At 42.9% G+C, this 18,846-nt stretch overlaps 1 protein-coding gene across 1 annotated transcript in view; it reads right to left on the bottom strand.

Annotated features, from left to right (window-relative positions):
• The window catches only part of SCRN1 (secernin 1), a 49,289-nt gene extending 30,694 nt beyond the window's left edge, over positions 1-18,595 (bottom strand). The window contains exon 1 of the mRNA XM_089669877.1: positions 18,440-18,595. The gene's annotated coding sequence lies outside the window, so the exon portion shown is untranslated. The remainder of the gene's footprint in view (positions 1-18,439) is intronic.
• Between the last annotated feature and the right edge of the window lie 251 nt (positions 18,596-18,846).

Genomic DNA, 18,846 nt, shown 5'->3' with positions numbered 1-18,846 from the left:
CTTGTAAAAGCAATCATTTCTCCTTCTCTCTGGCTGCATTCTTGCAGCCATTCAGAAATACTGTTAGAGTTGTGATTGGTCACAGCTTGTCACATGGTACAAAGCTGTTTTGAATAGCCTTGTACCATGTGACCTCTGTGATCATTCACAGATTTCACTAGTAGTAAGCAATGATGTCAGGAAGTGACATCTTGTTTACTACTGTTCATGTGATCACTGATTGGCCTATTAGGGATCACATGAATCGGGACTTCACACAGAGGTCCCGTACAGCGATCTGTGATCCTCCGGACACAGTGGGCACCGGATCGTGGTGCCACGCGCTCCCAGGGAGTGTGCACAGGCAGTGAATGCGGGGGCCATTTATAAATGGCAGACCGCTTCGGCACTGCTCCCATCCGGCCGTTTATGTATATGGGCCGGACCGGAAGAGGTTAATGTGGTTCTAAAGGCAAGACATTTTCACCTTAATGCATTCCCTGTATTAAGGTAGAAAATGTCCCAGTAGTTATATTGCCCACCCCCCAACCTCCCTATATACTTACCTGAGTCCTATCTCGATCCAGCGCCATGGCTGTCTGAAGAGGCTCTGGTCTCTGCTCCTTTCCTCACAGGACACAAAGGCAGCAGCAGGAGCCATTTTTTTAGCACAGATTCAGGCAAATACACTGCTTTTGCGATCTTATTTTGGGGTGTCGTAAACTTTAAATTGACACCCTCAGCAGATTGCAGTACACAGTGTGATTGCAATGCGGTGGAGGAAATGTACAGGGATTTTCCTGCACCGCATATGCATGAACTGGGCCTTAAGCCTAGCACACATGATCAGAAAATCGTATGAAAAATACCGCTTTGAAGCAATCATATACTAATCTGATCGTTAGTACACAGCTTTCCTCCGAAATTATTTGAAGGGACGAGCACAAAAATGCTTGCACGTTACCAGATCATACAATTTTCATTTACTCAGTACAATTTTTGGCAGAAAATACAATACAAATACATGACATCACTTCTGAATTTTCTATCGTGCGAAAAGTTTTGTAACTAGTAACCTCTTCACTTTCGATATGAGACTAGCATGCAAAAAAAAATTGGACGATTATTGGTTCGATATTCTTACCTTGTGTATGGGGCTTTAAAGTAGAACTATGGCCTCCAATAAAAGAAAAAGGAATTGACTAAAAATCCTTATCTTAGTAAGTACAGGACACTGAACTTGTATTCTAAGGTTCATGTACACTGCAGCTGATAAACTCACGTTTAGGAGCTGTTCAGCGTTTTTTTCAGCAGCCCCTGAACTCACCCTAATGTTTTCCTATGTGTCCATGTACACATCTTTGTTTACAGTCGTATACAGGCATTTGACTTTACAGTTGTTTTTTGAACGCAGAAAACTTGCGTTCAGCAGTCGATTTTATCAGCGTTTCAAACGCAATACGCTTGTAAACGCAGTAAAGCGCGTTTATAAGTGTTTGTGTCTGAAAATTTGTTTTAACTCTTCCAGTTCCCAATGCTGTCCAGAGCCTTTTTTCATCATGAAAAATGCATGCAAAGTGTTTTCAAGGTACTCAGATGGACAAAACACTGAACACAGGACGTTCCTACCAACCTTCTCACACATTGTAATGACTAATTCACACCTCAGACCTCTCCCCCCTTGGAAACAAAAGATATGTTAATGACCATTCACACCTCAAATTCCTCATGCAGACCCCCTGCCAGGTGGCCTTAATTACTCACTCCACCAGACACCTTTCCCACCCTTGGAAACAAAAGAAATGTTAATGAGCAACTCACACCTAAGCTAATCTCAACACATACTGCTGTCTCTGCTTCTACTCTCTGTATTTCTCTGAAACAGTCTGAAATAGTTAATAATTTACCACTTTTCAGTGCATTCTGGGCATTTGGGAGGTTCTCCTGTGCTTATCTTTAAAAAACGCTTCTAAACGCAAACGCACATAAACGCGTTATGTAAACGCAGCTAAACAGACGTTTGTTTGACCTACGTTTTCCAGCAGTCAGTTTCCATCATTCAGAAGTGTCCCGTGTACATGGGGCCTTAGACAATGGGTTATTTGAGGCATGTAAATGATTGTGTCTCTGACCTTATCTTGCTACAAAGTTACAATGTTGCAGTCTGATCACTGGGGGAGAGGAGTCCAAAATGCTTCCTCATGCCTGCAACCCATGGATGGCATTGTCCCAGACCTGACTGGAGCTTCACAACTGCTTGTATATTAAGTAGATTCACTTGAATGCGATGCTGGAAACTGCACAATTCGTGCGTGTCTCCCACACCGCATTCCAATCGCACTGCCCTTATGATCTGCTGCAGGTGTCAATACAAAGTTAACTACACCCCAACCACAGGTCGCAAACACAATGCATTTGCATGCACTGGAACGCACGGTACAAAACGACAATGCAATCCAGTTGCGGTGCGGCTCCAAGAGTGCATGCAAGTCTTTAATGTGATGTGGTGAAATCAGAGCTCATTCAAAATGAATGGGCTCAAATCATGCTGCACTGAATCGCGTGAGAATTGTACAGAAATGCGGTGTGGCTCCTGTGTGATTCACATTCAACTAATAGTGTGAACCAAGGGTATAAAAGATTATAAAAACAGGCCAATAAGTAGTGAGTGTGTATGAATTATATCTGGAGAATAAGAATATTGTTTAGTGTCACATTAACCACTTGCCGGCCAGACAGGTAAAGCGTGGTTGTCCATTTCTGGGACGGCATCCATGGATGTCCTCCCAGAACCCTGCCCCCTGGGCATGCTCTGTGACTGTTGTGTCCTTTGGACCCAGCTGATCACAGATCAGGGTAAAGGGCCAGTCACAGTGGCCATTTACCATGTGACTAGTGGTGTCCAATCACAGATGATCAAATGTAAACAGACTTGATGGTTATCCGCATTCCTTTCCTCACACGTTATGTCTGCGTGAGGAAAGGGAGAGCACATAGCTGTTAGTACATCAGTTTTACATCAGTGCCCTGATTATCAGTGCAGCCCCATCAGTGCCAATCAAAGCCCATCAGTGCAGCTTATCAGTCCCACCTATCAGTGCAGTCTCATCAGAGCCCACATGTGCAGCCTCATTCGTGCCCATCAGTGCACATCAGAGAAGCCTCATCAGTGCACTTCAGTGCAGCTTATTAGTGCAGGCTCATCTGTGCCCATCAGTGCACATCAGAGGAGCCTCATCAGTGCAGCCTCATGAGTGCCCATCAGTGCAGCCTGTCAGTGCCCATTAGTGCAGCCTCATGAGTGCCCATCTGTGCAGCCTCATGAGTGCCCATCAGTGCAGCCCATTAGTGCAAAACTTTATAACAGAGACTAAGAAAAACGTTTTCTTTCAAATGTATCGGTCTTTTTTCATTTGTTTAGCAAAAAAATGAAAAAAAAACAGTGGTGATTAAATACCACCAAAAGAAAGCTCTATCTGTCTAAAAAAAATTTAAAAATTTCATTTTCATATGGTTATAGTGTTGCATGACTGTGCAATCATCATTCAAAATGCAACAGCACTGAAAGCTGAAAATTTGCCTGAGCAGGAAGGGGGTGAAAGTGCCCGGTATTGAAGTGGTTAATTTTGTTTTTTTTTTTTACTGTATATAGTCTCATGTCAGGAATTTATTCATACAAACCTGTTAAAGTGGACTTTCACTTAAAAAAATTACTTTTTCACTAATCTAATCTTCCCCACTCCTCTTTTTTTTTAAATTTTGCTTTTTTATATCATCTTTTATTTACCTTTTTTTATATTTTGATCCTGCCCCCGTCCACGCAATGACAGGAGGCATTACTTCCCCTATTCACACATTAGGGGAATAAAACAGTGGTGGTGTCAGATCTTGCACATGCGCAAGACACAGGTCTGGTGCTATGTCTGTTTACTTATTGTTCTATGAATGGTGGAAGGTGATGCTTCCTTCCTTATGTGAAGTTGGTATTCCAGAAGACATTACTATCCTCTAGAATACTTGTCAAACACAAGGCCCACCAGGCCATTTCATGTGGCCCTCACACCTCTCCTGCAGCTGTGACACCCCCCTCGTTTCTGCCTCTACCTTGTCTCAGCAGTTAGAGGACAGAACTCCTACATCAGAACCTGCACTTCTCCCTGTAGCTGAAACATGCCCTTGTCTCTGCCTCCTCTGGTTTCATCATGTAGCAGACTCTGGCAGTTGACTCCAGCCCTTCTTTGGTCCTCCTCCAGACCCTGCACTTTCTGCTTCCCAGCTCTTCCCCCAGCTTCTTCCCAGGAACAGCACAAGGTAAGGGAGGTGCACTGTGATGTAAGGGATGGTGGTTGGGGGCTCTTGACATCTTTTGTAAGGTCAGAGTGGGGTGTTCTTGACATCTAGTCTTACAGATACAACTGGTCCTTTGAAGGCACCCATAATGCTGATGCGGCCCCAGATGATATTGTGTTTGACCTCCCTGCTCCAGAACAATATATTGGTCTATATGTGGTTTGTCTCAACCAGGGGCGGACTGACCATTCGGGCACTCGGGCACTGCCCAAGGGCCTGAGGTCAGTAAGGGGCCCCATGAGGTGTGGTTTGAGTGTGGGCGAGAACACAGGGGCCCCATGATTTCCTATTGCCCGGGGGCCCCATGAGTTGTCAGTCTGCCCCTAGTCTCAACCTTTACTTGGTAGGATCACCAGGCAGTACAGCTATGTCACATGAGATTGAGAAAAACAAACATTTCTGTGTTAATGCTAGGGTCTATATCATTCATGTCATTTTTATTTTGCCCCTAGTAATGTTTTAAAGCCCTTCGCAACTAATAGCATCATAGCAAAAAGCAAACACTGGAAACATAAACTACCCAATCTTCAAATCTTAAATATGTTGTTTATGTGGAATTAGATTTCTTTTACCATGAGTTTCTTTCGGGAACTAGAATTAGTAAAGGTCTCTGTGGAATGTTCTACGAAAGAGCCATGAATGGACTATAGAAGACAGATTTGTGTTTGTCAGTCCAACAATAAGCCTGTGTAAGGCTGGCGGCATGGACTGAATCCAAACAGGATAATGCTCCAGTGTGGTAAGAGCAAGTAACACAACAAGGCGAGATTTCTCTTCCATGCTGGGACTGTCCCAGGGACTGGTTGGATGCCATTGAAATCAAATTCCACATTGTGAATGCTGTGTGCTTATTGGGAGATATTTCTGTTAAGATTGTGTGGGTTAAAGCATTGCTTGGCTTTTAGTTATTCAGGGTTGTTGCTTGTGCTGGGCACCCAGGGCACTTGCATCTCCTGCCGGGTGTCCTGGGTCCCGAACCTGTGACCACCTGCTAGTGCAGCAGCCAGCATCCCTCCCTGTCTGACTGCCTGTCAGGGCAATAGAATTCAAACGTGGGAATCGTCCCCCTTGATTACGTCTCAGGTTTAACTGTAGGATATGACATACATGTCCTACATTCACAAGGGAAGGCGGAGCCTGGGAGGAATCCCCTTGCTTGCTGCGTTGTATCTGAGGTCTGGTAAGTTCAAGGGGAGAGGGAGAATTGTGCTGCGAGCAAAAATCTCCTGGGGGGGGGGGGGACAAAGATTTGCGCTGGGAGGGAGGATTTGGGAACAGAGGAGAAGATCTGTACTGGGGGAGGGGGAATTTCTTGTATTTTTACTTGGAGGGACATTTGGCTTGCAGAAAGAATATGTGCTTGAAGGGGTAAGCAAGCAGATAAGTTCTGGATATTTTGTGGAGGGGGTAAAAAATTTTCCCAAGAGGAGAAAGCAGGGGAGAGTATTGCCTGTGGGGAAAATATTGCACTCTTTGGACCTTCCCTCTGTACATTACACTGTGTTGTGTACTCATGACCCCTGCATTTTGTGCCTTATACATTCCTGACCCCTGCAATCTGTGCCTTATACATTCCTGACCCCTGCATTCTGTGCCTTATACATTCCTGACCCCTGCATTCTGTGCCTTATACATTCCTGACCCCTGCATTCTGTGCCTTATACATTCCTGACCCCTGCATTGCATTCTGTGCCTTATACATTCCTGACCCCTGCATTCTGTGCCTTATACATTCCTGACCCCTGAAATCTGTGTCTTATGCATTCCTGACCCCTGCATTCTGTGCCTTATACATTTCTGACCCCTGAAATCTGTGCCTTATGCATTCCTGACCCCTGCATTCTGTGCCTTATACATTCCTGACCCATTCATTCTGTGCCTTATACATTCCTGACCCCTGCATTCTGTGCCTTATACATTTCTGACCCCTGAAATCTGTGCTTTATGCATTCCTGACCCCTGCATTCTGTGCCTTATACATTTCTGACCCCTGAAATCTGTGCCTTATGCATTCCTGACCCCTGCATTCTGTGCCTTATGCATTCCTGACCCATTCATTCTGTGCCTTATACATTCCTGACCCCTGCATTCTGTGCCTTATACATTCCTGACCCATTCATTCTGTGCCTTATACATTCCTGACCCCTGCATTCTGTGCCTTATACATTCCTGACCCCTGCATTCTGTGCCTTATACATTCCTGACCCCTGCATTCTGTGCCTTATACATTCCTGACCCATTCATTCTGTGCCTTATACATTCCTGACCCCTGCATTCTGTGCCTTATACATTCCTGACCCCTGCATTCTGTGCCTTATACATTCCTGACCCCTGCATTCTGTGCCTTATACATTCCTGACCCATTCATTCTGTGCCTTATACATTCCTGACCCCTGCATTCGGTGCCTTATACATTCCTAACCCCTGCATTCTGTGCCTTATACATTCCTGACCCCTGCAATCTGTGCCTTATACATTCCTGACCCCTGCAATCTGTACCTTATACATTCCTGACCCCTGCATTTTGTGCCTTATACATTCCTGACGCCTGCATTCTGTGCCTTATACATTCCTGACCCCTGCAATCTGTGCCTTATACATTCCTGACCCATGCATTCTGTGCCTTATACATTCCTGACCCCTGCATTCTGTGCCTTATACATTCCTGACCCCTGCAATCTGTGCCTTATACATTCCTGACCCCTGCATTCTGTGCCTTATACATTCCTGACCCCTGCATTCTGTGCCTTATACATTCCTGACTCCTGCAATCTGTGCCTTATGCATTCCTGACCCCTGCATTCTGTGCCTTATACATTCCTGACCCATGCATTCTGTGCCTTATACATTCCTGACCCATTCATTCTGTGCCTTATACATTCCTGACCCCTGCATTCGGTGCCTTATACATTCCTAACCCCTGCATTCTGTGCCTTATACATTCCTGACCCCTGCAATCTGTGCCTTATACATTCCTGACCCCTGCAATCTGTACCTTATACATTCCTGACCCCTGCATTTTGTGCCTTATACATTCCTGACGCCTGCATTCTGTGCCTTATACATTCCTGACCCCTGCAATCTGTGCCTTATACATTCCTGACCCCTGCATTCTGTGCCTTATACATTCCTGACCCCTGCATTCTGTGCCTTATACATTCCTGACCCCTGCAATCTGTGCCTTATACATTCCTGACCCCTGCATTCTGTGCCTTATACATTCCTGACCCCTGCATTCTGTGCCTTATACATTCCTGACTCCTGCAATCTGTGCCTTATACATTCCTGACCCCTGCATTCTGTGCCTTATACATTCCTGACCCATGCATTCTGTGCCTTATACATTCCTGACCCCTGCAAATGGTGAATTACAAACACCTGACAACTGCACTCTGTGTGTTACATACTCCTGACCCCAACACTTTAACCACTTCCCTTCCTGCCCATGTATATAAATGGCCGGACGGGAGCAGTACAGGGGCGGGTGGCCATTTATAAACATCCTCCCTGCTCCCTGCTTGTGTGCGCTCCCAGTTTTTGTAGCTGCTGACTTTTTTTTTTCCAGCTGGAACTCCGCTTTAAGAAGTGGAAGGTACCTGCAATAACACAGACCCTCCGTGGATCAGAACGTCACTCCAAACTGGATGAAAAATCCAGGAGGAAACTGGTCAGAGAGGCTACCAAAATGCCTACAGCAACTCTGAGACAGTTGCAGGAATTTATGACGAAGAGTGGTCATTGTGTGCATGTTACAACAATATCACAAATTCTCCACAAATGTGGCTTGTATGGGAGGGCAACAAGAAAAGAGCCACTCCTCAAGAAAGACCACATGCAGTCAACCTGAGCTTTGCCAAAACGCACCTTGAAGATTCTGAGGCCACATGGAAAATGTGTTATGGTCAGATGAGACTAAAATGGAATCAATTGGCCTCAACACCAAACGATATGTCTGGGGGAAATCCAATACAGCTTATCATTCAAATAACACCATTCCTACAGTAAAGCATGGCGGTGGTAATATCCTGTTATGGTGGGGGGGATCTTCTCTGCAGCAGGGAATGGAGCACTTGGCAGGATAGAAGGACAAATGAATGGGGCAAAATACCACCAAATTCTTGAAGAAAATCTACTGCCCTCTGCCAGAAAGTTGTCAATGGGCAGAAGGTTTACCTTCCAACATGACAATGACCTAAAGCACACAGCAAAAATGACCACACAGTGGTTGAAGGAGAAAAATTCTTGCAAGGCCTAGTCAGAGCCCAGACTTCATTGAAAATCTGTGGAATGACTTGAAGACTGCAGTCCACAAATAGTCACCATCAAATTTAACTGAACTTGAGCAGTTCTGCAAGGAAGAGAGGGCAAATATTGCAAAGTCTAGATGTGCAAACTATGTAGAGACATCTCCCAACAGACTAAAAGCTGGAATTCAGCCAAAAGATGGCCCAAAAAAATACTGACACAAGGGGGTGATTCTTTTTTCTAACTTAATTTACACGTATTGGGATTTTTCTTTTTTTTAGCAAAGACGTAGCAGAAGACATTTTGGCCTAAATTTATGACGAAATTGTATTTATATTTTTTATTTACTGGACATGGTTAATAGCAAAACGTCCAAAATATTGTTTTTTTTCTCAGAAACAATTGAGTACTGTCAGTGATACTTTTTTTAATTGCACTAACATACAATTTTGAGGACAAGCTTTCTGGGTATGTCCCCTTCTTCAAAGTTCAAGCAGTACTATTACAAATCACAAAGTTTAAGCAGAATGTTAGAAGGGATGAAAAAAAAAAAAGGCTACAGATAAGATACATGAAGAGCGAGGGGGGGGAGGGGGGGATACTACACTCACACAGAGGGAGTCAAGCTTCAGCTAATAGTCATAAAATTGATAGATAATGAGTGAGGAATCCCATGTCCAAGTTAAGGCCCTTATCTCTTGTGTCAAATAGAATTATCATTCTTAGTTCAAAAGTTTTTCTTTCCTGAATGGATGTGAATTTTCCTTTCAAAACTAAAACATTGAGGTCTCCCATTGCGTGGCCTACAATCACCTCAAGTTTTTTTTCTCAAAATTGTCAGTCTTTTTTTGCTTATAGCGCAAAAAATAAAAAACGCACAAACGATCAAATGCCACCAAAAGAAAGCTCAATTTGTGGGGAAAAAAAAGGACGTAAAATTTAATCTGGGTGCGGTGTTGCATGACCGCGCAATTGTCAGTTAAAATAACGCAGCGCTGTAATGCAAAAAATGGCCTGGTCAGGAAGGAGGGGGGATGTAAATCCTCTGGAGGGCAAGTGGTTAAACAAACATTTGTAAAAACAGAAAAAAAATCATACCACACTCCACAGGTCCTGAGTAACATCCCCCAAAGAGGAAGTACCCATCAAAACAATAGACAAATCAGTTGGTATCATTAATATCTCTCTCCATAAAGGTTGCATATGCTCCGTGTGTAAATTTACAGAACTTGATCATTCATAGTCCTCTTTAACCTCCCTGGTGGTATGATTATTTCAGATTTTTGGTGCTGAAAGCGGTACCGTTTTTTTGCATGGAAATATGTTGGTTTTTTTTAGTGAATGCCTGTAATTTAGGAATAACTCACTGAAATCTGTCCGAACAAGAGTCTAGTAAACATTCTGGATATGATAAAACTTGAAACACAAAATCATAAATTATAATTTAATAAATAATCATAAAAAATAATAATATAATAATAATAAATTTAATTAAATAATATAATCAAACCAAAAGCACTGAAATATGAAATATAGCGCCAAATTCGTACATCACTGAGCAAAGTCGCAGAATCGTTTTCAGTGTCTGATGACGAATTTCCCCACGAATAATTATCACTCAATTCTGCAAGTGGTTCTGATTTACTATCGCTGTTCTCTAGCCGGTCTAAACCCGCTTTTGACATAAAGGGATGTTTTTTGGACGCCATGGACTTTTCTAAGTTTCCAGGCAGAAAGAACAGTCAAAATGCAGGCAGGGGACAGGACAAAGCAGTAGGGACAAAATGTATGTGAATGTTTTGAAACAGCAATGTTTTACTATGTAATAATCATTTTTTAAAAAATGACATTTTTGAAAAAAATTCAAATTTGCCGCCGGTTCCGGCATCACAGGGACTGGAACACGGAAGCCGGATGCCGGCATCGGCCGGAGGAGATGGCCAGGGAACGCTGCAGGGGACGCATCGTGGGAGCGAAGGACAAGGTAAGTGCTGCAGGGACTCCCTATGCAACGCTGCATGGTAAGCCCGAGTGTAGCTCGGGGTTACCACTTGTGGTGCTGAAATTTTACCCCGAGTTACACTAGGGAATACCACTAGGGAGGTTAAAGGCAACATGCTCCATATCATATATGTATGTGTCTGCCAGTCACAATCACCATGGATGGAAGATATAATTGTTAGAATCCCGTAGATGAGTAAGGTTGTGTAATCCAGGGGAGGATATTGCAACCTGTGTGAGCCTCCCACTCAACTGTCAGTCAGACATATCATACTGCGGATGGAGATAGGGCATCCCAGACAATGCATAAACATACACATGTAGTCCAGAGGAGGATATCTGTAGTGACAACTATGTAAAAGTGATGGCTTCACCTCCCTCTGGTGCCTGATATTGGGGCACCATCCAGATGAGGACATAAACCAGGGAAACCTCCCTCATACATTGATGGATGACACCTTGTCCAGGACACATCCATGGGAGATGCCTTGATTAGGTTTTAGTGATCCTGAAAACAAAGCTCCTCCAAATTTGATGGAGTAGAAACATGAGAATGATGTTTTTAGGCAGAGTTGAGTAACAAAGAGGCAGTCCCCTTTCAGTGCATAAACCCATCAGCAGAGAAATCTCTTCCAAAGTTAGCGAAATTGGAACATTAAAAGCATCAAAGTAGTATTTTAGGCAGAGTTAGGTAACAATAGAGGCAGTCCCCTTGGATACATATTGACATACAGGTGTACATCGGTTTACAAGCGCCTCGGTTAATGCAATTTTCGGTTTACGAATGAAAATCCATTGAAAATAATGCCTCGGTTTACAAATTTTTTTTGCAATATGAAGTATATGCCGGTGCCGATTTTTAAATGCAATTGTTGGATTTTTTTTTTTTCTTCACTATAGCTCACAGAATTAGCTGTCACTTTCCCTGGAGCTAAAGGATACTTTGTTTCTTTTATCTCAGGAAACAAACTAAAAAGAAACATTGTTTCTTTTAACTCAGGTAAATAAACTAAAAGGAAACTTTCTTTCTTTTAGCTAGGGGGAAAGTGACAGCTGATTCTATAGTAAAGGGAAAAAAAAAGGTGGTAATTACATTTAAAAACCAGCACTGACCTATATTGACAGCGACTTTTTTTTTTTTTTTACTTTTCTCTGACCTCTGGAACTGAGTAATTGGTTTTCAATGCATTCCTATGGGAAACCGCATTTTGGTTTACAAATTTTTTGCAATACAAAGCATCCCGGAGAACGTATTAAATTCGTAAACCGAGGTACACCTGTATTCACAAAGAATTTCCTTCCAAAGTTGGTAAAGTTAAAGCATCAAAAGAGCATTTGAGGTAGAGTTGGAGTACTTATCACATTGTAGAGGTCCATTGAGAGTTCCTTGGGGGGGCCTGGGAGTGTGGTAATAGCCCATTCCTGACTGGTTTTGCCAGTAAAACCGGCTACCTCAGAGGTAGGCTCAGAATTGTTTGACAAAAAAAAAAGGCTTTTCATTAGTACATTAAAAGGATAGGTTCACCTTTGGTAACATGTGTAGCACCCTAGTCTTAAAAAGGGCTACTAATAAATGTAGTTATGCTGGATTGTAGGCAACCTGGTTGATTTGTAGTCTTTGATCATTTGGGTTTCTCCCAGGCCTGGTGTAGCTGTGGTTCCTCCCTTCTGTCAATAGGGGGCACTGTTACCTTGGATTGCAGTAAAGCTGGGTTATGAAAAGGCATACTTTTCTCAGCTAATCAGAAGGCGTTTCATTACCACGGAGCATGCTGGGGGAAAGTATACATTTTTGGGGAGGTTTGTGATTGGTGTCTTCCCACCCAGACCTTGGTCTGGTGTGGATGAATGTGGAATTGCTGTCCTAGTTAGGCCTGAATCCTACAGCCTAGCCATGTGCTCGAGGCTCTACTAGAGAGACAGCTTGTCTATTACCTGGGAATCTGAAGGAAAGGATAGAGACATGAGATGAGGTACCAGAAGTGACTCTACCACAGACTGGGGAACTGTGGAAAGCAATGGCCGGGACAAGGGGTGGGCAGGAGGGCGGCTGTCCTGGGCGCAGCAGTTTACTGTATGGATGGGGAGCACCAGTGAGTTCAGTCTGATACAAAGCTTTTTGATATGCCGATGACTGCTAGGGGTAGCATCCCAAAAGCTCGCACATAATGAAAGGGGGTGCAGTTTGGTTCTTTGCCCTGGGCGCTGGATCACCTTCTCCTGACACTGATAGAGAGCCTGGGAAAGCGGCAAGATGGTCTCATCTAAAGAATTCCTGCACATCCTTGTGAGTTTTCTTTTTGTTGCTATGGGAGACAGCTGTCGCTAATAACGTGCAGATTGCTGGTTACAGCTTCAAGGCTCTTTCCTGTACTGCTGTCTACTCCCATGTTTTCTGTCTAAAGGAATCTGCTAGTCTGCTGTGCTTTTTCTTTTTTTTTTCGATTCAAGGGTGTCCTGTGCCCTAACCCATATGGAAGAAAAATATATTTGAAATATATTTTAAAAATATTCTTCCCAAATATATTGACATATATTTGAAATACTACAATTTTGGCCATATTCAATATATATACATATTGTATGTTGAAATGCGTTTTTATTACAAAATACATGAAAAATATTTTTAAAATACATTTCAAATATACTGTATGTCTTTAAAAATACAAATCTACATTTTTGGAATGCATTTCCAAATATATTTAAAAATATATGCTAAACTGACTTTTTTATATGTTAAAAGAAATCAGAAGAATATATTTTAAAAAATATATATTTTTAAAAATATTTTTCATATATATTGTAATATATAAAAAACGCATTTCAACATTTATAGTTACATATATTTGTAAATGCATTCCAAAAATGTAGATTATTTTTAAAGACATACAGTATATTTGAAATGTATTTTCAAAAATATTTTTCATATATTTTGTAATAAAAACGCATTTCAACATGTGTATATATATAGATATATATTGAATATGGCCAAAATTGTAGTATTTCAAATATATGTCAATATATTTGAGAAGAATATTTTAAGAATATATTTCAAATATATCTTTTTTCCTTGTGGGAACCTTCTCTCCCTGAGTTTTTCTAACTCATTTTTGTGCATTCTTACAGTGTCTGGCACCCCTTTTTCTACACTGTCCATCACCCACCATGCCTAGCAACTTGCACTCTAAGGTGACATGTCAGCCCTCCCTGTCTTTGGAAGTAACCAGCATGCTCCTGGAGGTCATGGGGGCATTACACGTTACACCCATATTTAGGGTGTAACATCTTACTATCCAGTAGTCTCCCCCTCACCCCCTGTGACAGTGAGCAGGGTTCTTCTTTCTGAATGAATAAACTACAAGTACCGTCTTCCACCGCAGCAGATGGACTTGTAGCATCAATGAGATGCAAGCGTGCTCATCAGCATTCCTTTGAATGGGCTGAAATCACACTGGATCACCCCAAAAGTAGTGCATGCACTACTTTTAAAAGCAAACTGCAACTGAAATTTATGATACTGCAGTATTTTATGATTCGGTGTAGTCAAACGCACTGCGTTTTCGACCTGCGTTTAGGGTGTCATTAATATTACAGCGACACCCGCTACAGATCTCGAGGGCAGTGCATTTTGAACATGGCTCGAAAAATGCACATTTTACGGGTTTCCCGCAATGTGTTCTAATGTGAACCTGGGGCTTTGCTGGAGTATGGCTTCAATTTGTTAGTGTATCTAAATCTGCTACTGCATCTAACACTCCCCTCCCCCCAGATTGACAATTCGGTGCACATTCCTGTGTGATTCACAGTGTGATCCTAGCCTCATACTTTACAAGCAGTTACAGCTGTTTTTTTTTTTGGAGGGGGGGGGTAAAGGTTTTACAAGAATAAATAAAAGCTGATCATTTTAAGCACCCCGGTCAGTGGTAAAAGATTTGTCTCATCCCTGTAAACTGACACCTGCAAGATAACTTGTTCTGTTGAAAAAGAACAGACTTACTGATTGGATCACCAGAGATGAAAATAGAAGAAAGAAAGCCTAAAAAAGGAAAATAATGCAGCCATCACATCTAAGAATTGGTAAATGTTTGATTTTGGGTTTATTACTGCTTTAAGAGTGTGTGGAGGAAACTCACGTGTTCCTTACATACACAGGCTTCCTGGTCATTACTAACAGAGTGACTAGTGTTTTCCAATTCTTATAATCAGTAGCAGTCTATTCATCTGCATGGACTAATTAAAGACAATTGACTTTTTGATTTGATCTCAGCAGTCATACTGCAGGGTTGCTGACTGGCATATAGAAAATCCAAAAATCAATATACTAAAATATCTTGTTACACAAAGAAACATACAAAAGAAAAAAATCACAATTGTGAACTAAACAAATGGAAAACCACTTAAAACAGAACTAAACTCACTCAATCAACATTAACAATTTTTAATCCTTATGCTGCTAGTTTTAGTAAATATATATGACAGTAGATTATATTTATTTGATATAAACTTTTTTTTTTCCATTTCTTCAGTTGCTTCCTGGTTTCCAAGCCTAGGTAGATTGTGTCATACATCCCAGGAGTCTTCATGGACATTTTTTTCCTTTCATCTTGAGAAGGGGGAAGAGGGGCTGTATCAGCTAAGTACGCCCCTCCTGTCTGCATGCCTAAGCTAAGGGCAGGTAGATTCAAGGAAGTAAATACTACAGAAAGCATCGTACTCAAGATGGCTGCGGCTAGTGAGGTGTTTTTCAAAAGGATTTCTCAATAAATTATGGAGACATGGACGAATGGGTGAATTTTATCCAAATATTAAAAATGAATAAATAGCGTTTTCAGTTTGAGGTGCTCAAATACAGTTAAGTTTTGCTTTAAAAAAGACCATATTATAATGCAGTGTAAGGCTCCATGTAAAAGAGCCTACTCTGACCACCGGCATTGGGAAAACGCAAATCATGGCAAAACGCAGTACCGCAATTTTGCCTCAGTTTTGACTTTTCCCACGGTCGGCAGTCAAAATGTTCCTATCCTGAATGCGATTCTTCTGAGCTCAGGAGAAGAACGTTTAGCCTCACCTAAACGCAGAAGCTCCTAAACTCTCTTAAAAACCTATATGTACATGGACACATAGGCTTCTATGGAGTTGAGTTTAGGAGCTTTGGCAAAAAAATACCAAATGCTTCTCATAAACTATAATTCAATTAGCATCGGACTTGTACATTAATATTAAATATTTGAATAATATTAAAGTGTTTTTTGTCCTATTTATGGTTCTTTGTCATAAAGTAAAGCACTGCCAAAACAAGCTGATGGTAAAGCTGGCCATACACTGATTTACAAAAAAACTAACAGATGCCCCATCCACACTACATGGCACAGTTGGACAAATGTCCCGCTGAACCTATTGTACTATGACAGTACCAAAACAGTAGAAAAACAAGAACAGAAGGGAGCACCAACTTTGCGCGTTACTTTTGTAATTCCTTTTATTATTAGTGTAAACCAGATGTCTACTCACAAACAGTGTAAAAAAATCAAGCCCATCAATGTCCACAGTGTCCTGCATGATCTGGTCCACTTCGTGAGTCCCAACCATGGGAAGACGCTTTGAAATGGCTGATGTGTTTTGAAGGAGTCTGGGGAAGAGGGAACTCCTTTGAATGGATGTCACGGTCTAAGGCTGCATTCACACTTGAGCGTTTTGTAGCTTGAAGCTCGAAGCTCCAAAAAAGCTAAAAACCTAAAAATTCAATTGTTCTCTATGGTGCCTGTTCACGCCTGATCAGCAAGGGAGAATGTCACCAGCACATCAAGGATCACTCATATGGGTCCAAAAGTTTTAATAAACGATCACATAGTTACAGCAAGGCAACGTTTCGGAGTCTCGCAGGACCCCTTCATCAGGCATGTGACACATGTGACACATGCCTGATGAAGAGGTCCTGCAAGACTCCGAAACGTTGCCTTGCTGTAACTATGTGATCGTACTCCGAAACGTTGCCTTGCTGTAACTATGTGATTGTTTATTAAAATGTTTGGACCCATATTGGTGTTCCTCGGTGTGCTGGTGACATTCTCCCTTGCTGATTCTGTTCGGTTCCAGCTGACGGTCGCTGCAGCACCCACTTATGCGAACAGCCATTTTTTAACGTAGGAACATGTGCGTTTGGATTGTACACTTTTGTTCACACCTGATCACGCGAACAAGCACCATAGAGAACAAATTGATTTTTTAAGTTTGAGCTTTTTTTGGAGCTTCGAGCTTCAAGCTACAAAATGCTCAAGGGTGAATGCAGCCTTAGAACTGATATACAGCCTAAAAGTCAAAGCAAGCCTATAGGTGTTGAAGGACAGAAGGTGCTACACAAGTATCCTTGGTTATGACAGATTCCATTTAAAGGGCACTAAGTGGGAGTATGGAGGCTACCATTGCTAACTGCTTCTGCAAATTGTAATTCTACAGCTATCAGGCTGATATTATAACTTCAATACTCTTTAAACATCGACCTGGAACAAACATGCAGAACGTGAAGTCAGAGTGAATGCAGGGTCCTGGGAGACCAGATGTAGTGAATGCAGGGTCCTAGGAGACCAGATGTAGTAAATGCAGGATCCTGGCAAACCAGATATAGTGAATGCAGGGTCCAGGGAGACCAGATATAGTGAATTCAGGGTCCTGGGAGAATAGATATAGTGAATGCAGGGTCCTGGCAGACCAGATATAGTGAATGCAGGGTCCTGGGAGACCAGATATAGTGAATGCAGGGTCCTGGCAGACCAGATATAGTGAATGCAGGGTCCTGGCAGACCAGATATAGTGAATGCAGAGTCCTGGGAGACCAGATATAGTGAATGCAGGGTCCTGGCAGACCAGATATAGTGAATGCAGGGTCCTGGCTGACCAGATATAGTGAATGCAGGGTCCTGGGAGAATAGATATAGTGAATGCAGGGTCCTGGGAGAATAGATATAGTGAATGCAGGGTCCTGGGTTTAGTAACTTTTTAAGCTTGGTGATGTTCCCCATCAATGGATGCAGGGGTAAGTCTCATTGTAGATTAGTCCTGCTCATTTTGTCTGCTACTTATGACAATTTGTATAGAACATCACGATTATTATCATTATTAAAATAGTATTTAAAAAATCATACAAGTGTATAAAAAGCGAATTACTATATGAACCCAGAACTGAGATGGAGTTGTGTGCTCCGGGAATATACAGAAATGAACCCTTGCACACATCCATTGCTCTCTGATTGGTGCTGTGTGTATGACATTGGGTGGAGCCTGCATGGAGGATGTCATACATACCCCAGTGAAAGCAGAGTCCCACCAGTAGACTGACATTGTTCTCCGGCTTTCTGAATGAGGCCCAATACTAACAGATGATGACCATACTGATCCATCTTAACTCCATGGATGATATGTGAATGCCGAGAGCTGTGATCACCCAAAGCATTGCATTAGATGGAGATAATCCCTGTCCTGTGTGATAGCCAGTCACAAGGGCTATGGAGGAACAGCACTGCCCTGCATGTCATGGATCTCTGCATGGTAATCATTAGATGACATGTATGGAACAATGATCACACATGACATGGTGCACATAACCTCACACCCAGCCTGGAGGACACAGCCAGGACCTGCTGCTCTCCATCACCTCTGCTGTCACTGTCCGGGGTTCAGGCACATCAGGATCCCCATCACTATGTCATGGGAACATCCATCCTCCCGATCATGTCAGGACGGAGAGCATCGCCCGCTGCTAGGAACACCCTCCAGGCTACATCCATCCCACACACAGCACACTCCGCGCAGACATGTCATTCTGCAGCAGCCGATCCCTACCCCCGACCGGCGCCGATATACTCACTTGGTGCAGGGCCTGGACACCGACTGCCAGCTGCTCAGCCTCCTCTCCGCTCTGACTGCACACAGCAAGCCCCGCCCCCTGCGTGACAGCCAGGGAGACACCGATCAGCACACCGCACACAGCAAGCCCCGCCCAATGCATGACAGCCAGGGCGACACCGATCATCACACAGCACACAGCAAGCTCCGCCCAATGCATGACAGCCAGGGAGACACCGATCATCACACAGCACACAGCAAGCCCCGCCCAATGCATGACAGCCAGGGAAACACGGATCATCACACCGCACACAGCAAGCCCCGCCCAATGCATGACAGCCAGGGAGACACCGATCAGCACACAGCAAGCCCCGCCCAATGCATGACAGCCAGGGAGACACCGACAACAGCAAGCCACGACCCCTACAT

Source organism: Staurois parvus, unplaced genomic scaffold (assembly GCF_062004578.1).
Source record: "Staurois parvus isolate SC_StPar_1 unplaced genomic scaffold, SC_StPar_1.0 ptg000082l, whole genome shotgun sequence".
NCBI lineage: Eukaryota > Metazoa > Chordata > Amphibia > Anura > Ranidae > Staurois > Staurois parvus.
The sequence above is the reverse complement of the archived record's forward strand: the minus strand, read 5'-3'. Positions and strand labels throughout refer to the sequence as shown.